The following is a 10,724-nucleotide window of genomic DNA, read 5'->3' as shown; positions in this document are numbered from 1 at the left end:
TGCTACTTAAAGTCATTGGTAGGGTTGTTTCACCTGGAAAACGGACAACCTCGATCAAAACTGGGAGCATATGTTTGACTGACTCACTGAGACTCGCAGCGTGCCAGCCCATTTACAAAGGATTGCTTGTCAGCTCTAGCAAGGTCATTCTTTAAATATCTGATTTTAGCCTGCACTTGACTTGATAACCTGAAAGTACACCATCCTAGAGTTTCAGAAGAAAAACAAGGCTAATGAGGAAGAATCTTAAGAAATACTTCTTTTCCATGTGTATGAATTCAAATTATAACGGAATGAAATATTAACACTCATGCAAAATGCAACACACAATCTGAATTGTGGCATGGTTCTAAGGAACCTCAGGAGATCTAGTCCAGCCTCCATGAGAAAGTTTTAACTACAACCCATGTAAATGAAGTTTTGAACCAGCAGGGATGTCATATCAGTGGACATTTTTGACCACTGAAGTTGATGAAGCAGATCTTGCCATACCAGACCTTTGGCTGTTTTCCTGTGGGTTTTTTTTTTGCTCAGGGTGATGTCTGGACTGACGGAAAGCATGGTTTTCCTCCTGCAGCTGTGCTCACTCCTGAAGGATTTGCTAGCATAGCACACTTGTGGTCCTGGTAATGTAGACATGGCCTGCAGCTAAAATTATCATCTGGTCACACACTTGGAAGGCTCAAAGTTTGCATGCAGATCATGGTGCTTTCCTTTCATTTGCACATCATTTACTACCAAGAAAAAGACAATAATAACATCAGATTTGAACCTTAAGCACAAGTGAATAATAGAAGATAAATTATCCTGAAATATTTTTCAAAACTCAGGGAATAGTAGCCTCATAGCAGAAAAGAAAAAGGCTTTTACAACCCCTAATGTGTTTATTAAGGGGTAAAACAATACTCCAGGCCATGTTATTTCAAATTAATGGGGCCTTTTAACACACATTTCTTGATATATCTTATTTGTTTCTGCTAAAGTAATATAGATCTGTGAAGCATGGCCAGAAGTGGTACTCTGCAGAGAAACCTCTGCTGAAGAAGCTGCAGAATTTTTATAATTTCAATTAACTAAAATGAATGGGGGAAATATCCAAAGCTAGTTGGCAAATGGTTTGTTTTTTTATAAATCCCATTTTCCAGGAAATAAAGATCCATTAATCAGGAAAGATACATCATGAAAGAAACTAAAACCTATTAAAAAATGAAAAAAATCCTGTCTAGACTTGTCTACCTGTACAACTGGAGAAGCACAACCTTTAGCACTGTGGATGCAGCTAAGTAAGGCATGAGTGAAGAGAGGCCAGCGATGGCTGATACCATATCTGAGTGGGGATGGAAATAAACTTTTCTGCTAGAAGCTGTTTTCACACTAGAGTACTAATACAGCCGGTGTGAACACACACACACACAAAGTATTACACTTCGAAATTAATTAATTACACCAGCATATAGCCTGTGCCTATGTAAGGCATCATAACTGAACTTTGATCAATTGAACAGCTCTGTGTTTTTAACACTGTTCAACATCCAACAAGGCTCTCAGAGCCATTTCTGAAATATTTTTCAGGTGGTTTGCAATCTGTTTTTCATAGACTCGGCTGTCACAGTGACTCAGTAGGATTCTGCAGAGTAGTCAGTGTTAGAATCAATACAAACAGCTGCAGGGGATGTATCCTTGGAAGAAAGAAGAAAAAAACCAACCTCATCTTCAATATTTATAATTTTCTTTTTAAAATTCCAAGTCTTTGTCACTTTTCTTTTTCCATAAGGTCTGCACAGAAGTTGTCTTCAACAAGCACAATATCTGAAAAACATCTGGAAGTAGCCGTGAAGTACACTGAATTACTCTGTTTCAGAGGATACCAAATCCAAATAAGCACAGAAAGGCAGCTGAACTTATCATTCTCAATATGAGTTCAAAATATGATAATCCATATAAATTGCATAAATATGCATCCCTTGTCTGCATTTTTTGTCAGGCATATATTTTAATGCTTTTTAAAAAGGTATATTTAGCTGCATTATATACATGTACACCCCTCAAAAAGATGAAACTTCTCAAAATTGCTGGCCTAGAAGGAGTTTGGAAAAAACACACTGTTGGAAAGGTTTACATGAGTAACTCCTTAAAAAACAAAAAAAAACCCCAAAAACAACAACAAAAAAAACCCCCAAAACCCCCCAAAACCCCCTCAAAAACCCCAACAACAACAACAACAACAAAAAATCCCTTATATCTTTTTCTAAAAGCATTTAGTGATGGAGACTCCATAGGCTTTCTCAGAAGTGTTTCAGAAATTCACTATTTCTTGATGCCAGTTTCCTTACTTTTATACCCATTTTTATCTCATCTGCCACAGTCATGGAGAAAGACAGCTTCCCTTCCTCTTTGTAAGAGTGTTTTACATATCAGAAGGTCTGTTATTGCATGTTTTCAGGACCTTTGATCATTCTTGCTGCTTTCCACTGCGTGAAGAGCGTTCAGAGTTTATCCTACTGAAACTGAGGACTTTTGATCTCTCCGAACTATTTGAAGTGGCAGCTGATGTCAAACATTAGCTTACTATAAGCTGTTTACCTGTGTGCATTGTATCACAGAATAGACACCACTATTTGGCCAGGACTTCTGGACTCCACTACAAAGCCCTAAAGAGATTTAGTAGCAGAGGAACTTGAGTAAGAATTTGGAGACTGTGAATTTTCCTTCTATTTCTGTCCTTGACCACGGTGCTTTTATCTCCAAGTATCTGCTTCCTCTGTCAAACCTCCCACATGCAAATGGTGTGTAAGAACCAGACATTATTAATTTTATTTTTTAGCTCTTTGCCCATGCTATCATTGTAGTGGGGAACTCTAGCAAAGTTTATACATTTCCATTCAAAGTATTTCTTCAAATTCCAAAGGACTGTCTACTGTATTCACAGAGTGATGATAAGTAACTGAAACACAAGACAGTCTGATGGCTTGTCACAGGCTGTTTGAAGTGTCAGCCTGCTGGAAACCTTGGATTTTCAGTTGCAACGCATTTCGGAAACATATCGCAGAGATACAAGTTCACTCCATTCCAGGGCCTGCAAAATTAATGATCTGTCCAAACTCAGTTTAGATGGAGATGAAGTCGTGCATTGAAGTTTCCTGAACAGCCACTGGTAATTTGTTGTTCGCTACAAGAGGCAGGGGCAGGGAATCAATTAATTCATTCAGGAAAGGAATCGATTGCTCCCCTAAGCAGATGTTTACCCTTGTAAAGAGCAGTTTATAGAATAGAATGCTTCACAAGGACTTTGGGGGAAAGGAGAACTTTTAATTGCCTGACCATTTACATGTTTGGGATGCTGGCATTCTCTTGCTGCCTTTGAAGTCAGAGTGCAGAGCCCCCAAGGACTGTAAAGTTACAGGATAATTACAGATTGTTAAGCAAATATGCTTTGTAAAACAATTGTCCATATTGTTTCTACTCTATTGCACCTCACCCCTGTTGGCCAATTGATTTTAAATGAAGAAACTTCTAGACGGAAAAATTTAAGCTTTCCAAAGACTTTTGACAAAAAACAATCTCCCTTCACAAGAAGCTACTGAAGAAATCTGGCGATCAGCACATATAAAAGTCGTGGCACAGTTTAAAACTGGAGACAGAAAGAATTGGACATCAGTAGCCATTTCTCACCGTTGACAGAGGTTAATACTGGAGTGACCTAGGGACCGGCCTCAGGACTGAACTGAGGACATTCAACCCACGAATTAATGAACTGAAAGGGAAGGTGAACAGCAAGGTGACTCTCCCCTTGATCATTCTAGATTCTTGTGTCCACTAACGATTGCAAGAAACTTTGGAAAGACCTAGCAAAGACCTGGGGAATGTGCCAGATGTGATGAATCCACAGACAGCTACAATTTCTGTCAGTACTGTAAATTAAGAAAGAAAAAATTGCTTCTTCTCCTTAACAGCAGTTAAAATATTGTCTCATAGTTTTGCTGTTGCTGTTAGGCTGCATTTTCTGCTATTTCAGCTCTCTTTAGAACCAGGTGAGAAGTAGTGCTAACGCAGGAAAAGAGGTTGCAGCTCAAACTACGATGAGGAAATGAGGAATTCTGCTTTTTCAGCAGCGTTTGCTATTTTAACTGTTTCATCAAACTGCAGCCCAAATGATTTGTCTGAAGATCAAACAAAATAACAAGGAAACCAGCTCTCTTGTATCCAGAGACGGCCACTTAATCATTTGGAACGTCATCCTTCTCAGCAGGGGAAAGCACTGAACAGCAATATTCTCCTGGCTGCCCACTGTGTCTTGCTGTCCACTGTGTCTTGCTGTGGATATCTGTAATTCTTCCACCACTGCTGCAATGACAGCAACACGTTTGTAGAAGCCAGGACAGCTCAGGTCACTGTACCTCACACCAGTTGCATGAGGATCCTTCACACCAGACCCCCGTACGTTACCCTTTAAATAGATTTTCCTCTCCCTCCAGTGTGGCTTGTGGAAGCTCATCAACCAAGGCCTGCAGGACCATAGACTAAAAGAGGTGTTTAGCAGAGCTTAAAGCCATCCTAGAGGTGACAGCTGTGAAAAATGAAATCATCTGCAGCCGCCCTACACAGGCACTGCGAGGTAGGGGGCAGGGAGCTGCCTCAAGGACAGGAGAACCCACAGCTTTGTCACACTGGATTAGCTCACCTTCAGCCAGACAGATTTGTACTTCCCAACCCCCACCAGGACTGCTTATTACAGAATGGAAAGAGTTTAGTGCCTGTTTATTTCGCTGAAATATGCATTTATCTTTGTTATTTCTGTATTAAAGATTACTGGCTTGGGTGAGTGGCACTTAAACTTTCCTGTATAATTGAACCAGAAGGAAGTTTCACAGCTTCAAGCCAGTATATAAATTAATAGAATGTGGTCATTCTCAAAAAGAAGACAATCTGGAAGTGTAGAAAGCCTGGTAATTATTGTTCCCTTATATACTGCCAATTTTAAATAAGCTTTTGCATTTTAGAAGGGCTGCTGTGCTTGCCTGTTTCAGGAAGAAACATTACTACTGCCTTCCTGTGCATTTTGTAATACTATATTTCACAATGCTCTTTCAACTCAGCAGAATACAGCAGTTTTACAGTTCAAGATTAAATAATAACACCATTTAGAAAGCAAATATTGAGCCAAAGAACTTCAAAGCTGCAACATTCACTAATTCAGCTTACATACATTTAAAACTGTAACTACAATAAAATAGCTAAAAGAAAAGGCAAAATTAATTAATTTGAAAATATAATTAACATCTCAATTTTGTACTTATTTCTTTTGCTCTCTCCCAGATTGCAGCACAAAAAGTCTCCTGAACTTCATCAACTTTTGTCTTACTATACTCAGTCAAAGCCCTCTGCAGCAGAAACTATTGGACTGTGTAAACCTGAAGTTTGTTAGTGAATGCATTGCAACAGGCACTCATGGCTTTCCTTTCCTGTAGGATTAAAACTCTTTCCCCAGCCACAAAGACACCTTTGCTGCAGGAATCATTTTGCCTTTTTTTTCTTTTACCAAATTTTTGCCATGCACATTCTGTCTTATTTTCCTCTTCCTGGTAAGTTTCTGGTTTCCCTAATAACACTATTCTGCTTGCCCCTCTTATGTACTACCTCTAGAGATGTTTACTGTAGCATCACCTTCCAATGCAATTTCCTCCAAAACTCATCAATTCATAATCAAAAAGAGAGCAATGATTTGGACCCAGCTGCTTTGACAGCAAAGCCACATGAATTGCACATGACCCTGCACACTTCAGCTTCTCGTTTTGTGTTTATTAAAAAGTCCTCCCCACCACTTTTTAACCACATTTTATTTTCTAGCCAAGTATTATTTCTTGACATGCAAGCAGGACAAATTCAGACTTCTTAATCTTGGCAGTAATATCCTGGGCAACTGCACTGCACAGGTTAACAGTGCTTAAACTCATGAGCATTTCCTCCTTCTGATCTTCCCTTTCCAGAAGGAAATCATAACTGGCAAGGTCAAACCAAATCTTTTCGAGGAGGGACTTGCTATGTAACTGTGAAACTGAGGAAGGCACAGATTTCCTGGGGCCTGAGTTTATTTATATGTTGGAGAACCAGAAATCAACAAAATTCTCTTTTTTTCCTCTCTCTACATACTTCTTGTATGAGTCTGAATTCCTTTGCTGCAAAAATAACTTGTTGCAGGAACAACACTCAAAGTTCAACTTTATCTTTGCAGGAGCTGAACGCTGCAGATTAAAACAGTGAAACTATTTAACAGCCTTCCTAATATTTTCCCCTAGTATTTCTCAAGTGAGGGAAGAACTACATCTCACAGTGGCAGAAAAGATCAAAGTTTTTGAGAAAAGCTGGCCTCCTGTAGACACTTGGCCTGGCTATCAATGAAAACAACACCACACAAAAACATTTGCCTCCTGACACAGTGGAAAATAGGGCAGATTGCTAATACAAGAACCTTCGAGGCTGAGCATCTCATATTTCTCTGATGTAGCCACACAACCTTGGGGAAATGAGTTATAAGATGCTACCAGTACTGGCATAGGTATCAAAACACCAGTAAGAACTTGAGTAAGTGGCAATTTCTCGGGCAGAAACACAAAGTAATTTTTTCTGTTGTTTTTGTTCGTTGGTTGGTTGTTTTTCTTTTCTTTTTCCTTTTTTTTTTTTTTTGTTTTTTTTTTTTTGTTTTTTTTTTTTTTTGTTTTTTGTTTTTTGTTTTAGAGAGGGAAGGGTAGGAGGTTATTTGTTTTGCATTTGGAAAGGAAGTGGCAGAATACCAAGGTTATTTTCATACCAGCTTTCCATATTTCTTACCAGCTGCCTCTCAAACCCAAGTACAACCATTTAATTCCTCATTACAAAGTAAGTGTTTGGATTAAATAGCCCTAAATTCTTCATTTCTCAAGAGGAAATTCTTATATGTTAGGTACCAATTGTGATAACAATGATGTCTGATGTGATCCATTTATGTAGCATTCAGCTGTTACAAAAACTTCATCAGTTCTTATTCTTATACTAACCCTGCCAAAAGTATCATTTTTTAACCACAAAATTTTATCAAAGTCCAGGAATCTGGGAAATTCCTGCCTTTTATTACCTGGTTATCAGTGGTCTATGAGCAAGATGAATTATCCTCTCACTTTCTTCCTAAAATGAAAGAACAGTCATCAAAGGGAAAAAAAATTCTATGCTCGATGTTACTCTGCCTGTTTACACATACAGAAGTTTCCCTCAGGCAACAAGGGATTATTCTATTTTAATCAAAGAACATATACAACATAACTCCCGGCTTTAAAAGAGCCAAAAGACACAGAATAATGAATTAATCTACCATTATAGGTAGATGAATTTTTCAGTACAAGGGAAAAACCTGACTGAATTCCTCATTATGACGAAAGAAACCCTGAAAAATAATCCCAGCTGCTGATAATGTATTAAAAAGTGACATTTGGTACTATTAACCTGTCAAAAAATAGATGTAGTATAATTTCAAAGCCTCTGCAAGACAAGCTTTGTATTTCCTCTTAGTCAAATACTTTACAAAGTTGAATCCCTGACTAGACATTTGCCTTTATCACTGCTGCACTTACACTAAATAAAACTTAAATTGAAACTTGCTACCCTCTCGGTGCGCATCCACAGTGATTTCTTAATGGGACTACTGGCAAGAGTGACAAACCCTGGGGGTTTTGGCCATAGGCTTTTTAACAGTGGGACACAGGACCTTTCAACAAATATTCCAAATCCTCAGAAAATCACTGAGACGTGACCCATCCACTAGTGCATCCTAGCACATGTACCTACTAACCTGGCCAAGGTTTGAACATTTCCTTGGGAGAGATTCCAGTAGGATATGCTTTTTTATCTGCAGGAAGTTTTCACCAGACAGGTCAAACTCACGTAAGGTCTTTCAAACCAGCTTCCTGACTTTGGTAGGTTATCACTAGGTAACAACAATCTGGTTGAAACCTTTTTTCGAAAGGTAACAGCTTTCTGCCTAGATGGCCATGAAATTATTGATGCGTTTTCCCAGTCACCAGTGCATTTGGAGGTCCACGATGTGTCGCAGCTGCTCTCCAGAGTGAAAAGGCTCGTGTGTGCAGCAGGCAGCTCTGCACTGACATGGGCCTCTGCTTCACAGCAAAACTTACAAACAGCACTTCCCAGTCCAAATAGATGAGTAGCAAGTGACTCCTAACATCTTCTGAAAAAACCCCCAAAAAACCAAAAAAAAACCCCCTAAAAAATAATAAAACCCAATTCATGGAGAATGTGTTTCATCTATCATTTTGAAGCAGGAAAGCAATAAAAAAACATGTTCAGCATGAACACACACAAGTATTACCAAACACTTAAAATATTTATAGCTAAAGCCAACACTTTTAATTAATTAGATTATATCTCACAGATGCACAAAAAGCCCCTTATTCATTAAATTATCAAGTGCTCAGGGAAACAGGCTGGTTTGTCGAACACAACACCTGAATGCAATACACCTTTCTTTGCCTTACCTCGACATGTACTGCCCTCCAACCCCCCAGCCTGCAGCTCAGATTTTTACACACTTGGCTTTTAATTGTTACTGAAAAGCATTTAGTCTCCAATAGAAACTGTGAAGAAATCAGTTTGAAATAGAAAGTGGTCTATGAAAAACTACTCAGTCGCTATGAGATCTTATTTTTTATCCTTCGCTTGCCTGCCTTGTTAATTGGTGCAATATTTTAAAATCCTGCAAAGCCCAACTCAAGCTCCTCTAGGGCTTCTATGTTTGTCTTTTTACTCTTCTACACTGCAGACAGTCTTTTAAATCCTGATCTTTAATCAAAAACATCTGTTTACAAGTCATCCTTCTATCAAAAATGCCTCATCTTTGAGGCGTGTGCTTGCCCAGGTGTATTCTGAATTATGCTGTATCACAACTATCATGAACATTAGGAACCATAAGGCCAACTACAGCATAAAGAGCTGCAGGCTAGTAACATGTCTTCTATTTCTGCCAGCAGTATGATGCATTAACCATCAGCAGTTCAGTAGGATAAATTCAGCACCTCACAGGTTTCAGAAAATTATCTTGCTGCAAAGGCTGAAACAAAATACAGTCATCTACATTATTCCTAGCAACCTGTCACAGTACCATAGAACAACTTGGGTTACCAGGGACCTTAAAGATCTTCCAGTCCCAACCCCCTGCCCAGGGCAAGGACACCTTTCACTAGAAATGAGGAGTGAGGCAGTCAAAAGGGCCTGAAGAACTCAAACAACAGGCAAGTTAAACCACTTCTCCCACATCGACGTTACTTCAGGGTAGCACCACGGATCTCTGTGGCACCACTGACGTTACTGTATTTTGTAACCACTTTATCTCCTAGTAGCTTTCAGGGAAAAAAAACAAAAAACCAAAAAACCAACAAATCCCCCCCTCTCCCCCTCAAAGAAACAAACAAGGATTAAGTAAATCATGCTATTCCAAATTTGCAACGACTCTGAGCACCCCTGATGTGAAAAAAAGCAGTAAGGAGATAAAACATCGGATCTTTTAAAAAAATATCAACTACTATAAGGTAGAAAAGAATATGCCTGTAGTAGAAAGGAGGTGAGATGAAGAAAATCTTTCATTTATGTACTTTCTCCTCAGTCCTTCCTTTCCTGTTATAGACGACAGCCTTAGATGGAGTTTTTTCTAATAACACTTACTAGAAGTTCTCTACCTACTTTCAAGACACCCATTAAAAAGGGAAAACTGGTGGAGCTTTTGGAGGCTGTGCATGCAGAAGGGGCAGGCAATGATGAGAGAATATGAACAGGTGTCACAGGCCAGCTCTGGCACATGGAGAACAAATGCTTTTGACAGAACATGATCTTTCAAGACCCCTAAGGGGGGTTTGGGCAGTAATTTATAGCACAGTTCACTCTATGTACATCTCTCTCAACCTTACCTCCACCAAAAAAACCAATTTCAATCTCAACCTCTGAGCTTTGTAAATTGGGAACAAGGGAATTCTTTTTTCCCCAAAGCAACTCTCTGTTAAGTAACTGCCAGTTACTTTCTCTTTTTTTTTTTTTTTTAAGCCTAAAGAAAAAATGGCCAATATATATTCAGCTTTTTATAGTGAGAACACAGCCTCAGAAGCACCACCTTATTACGTGTACAGGCTATGCACCCTCATTGCTGTAGGCTGGATCTATTTTCTTTCAAGTTACTGTTCAATATGGCTTTGTAAATATTTGAATGTACAGCTACCTTCAGCTAAATTTCATAAATTTGTAATTTTAGGTCTTGTTCTTATGTTGGAAACCTCTGACACTTGAAATTTGTGTGTGCTTCCTCTGTCTCATGGCTGTCTAAAAGTGCTCTTCTGTGCTTCTGAGAATATTAATGACAGTGACTGCAAATTGCACTAAAAATCCTGTAAAGTGTATCAAGACCTGAGAGATAACCTTCCCATCAGATTACATCTTCAGTGAACAAAAGAGAAGGAAAGAATTTGGTAAGTGAAATACAGAGAAGTTTGTGCATAGTCACCAAAAAACCCCCAAAAACCTCTGCTCCTCCTGTATTGATCCCACTTCTAGTGGCATCTCACCAGTATCTCAAAAGCTGTTCCAGCCTTATCTACATGTAGGTATTGATATGAGGGGCTACACTAGCCTTCCCTAGCAATTTGTCGGAAGTATAGATGTGAGGTATCCTTCAGCACACATGTTCTTAT

Source organism: Chamaea fasciata, unplaced genomic scaffold (assembly GCF_029207755.1).
Source record: "Chamaea fasciata isolate MVZ Bird 193981 ecotype frontalis unplaced genomic scaffold, bChaFas1.0.hap1 SCAF_5, whole genome shotgun sequence".
Taxonomy (NCBI): domain Eukaryota; kingdom Metazoa; phylum Chordata; class Aves; order Passeriformes; family Sylviidae; genus Chamaea; species Chamaea fasciata.
This window is presented reverse-complemented; position numbering follows the sequence as displayed.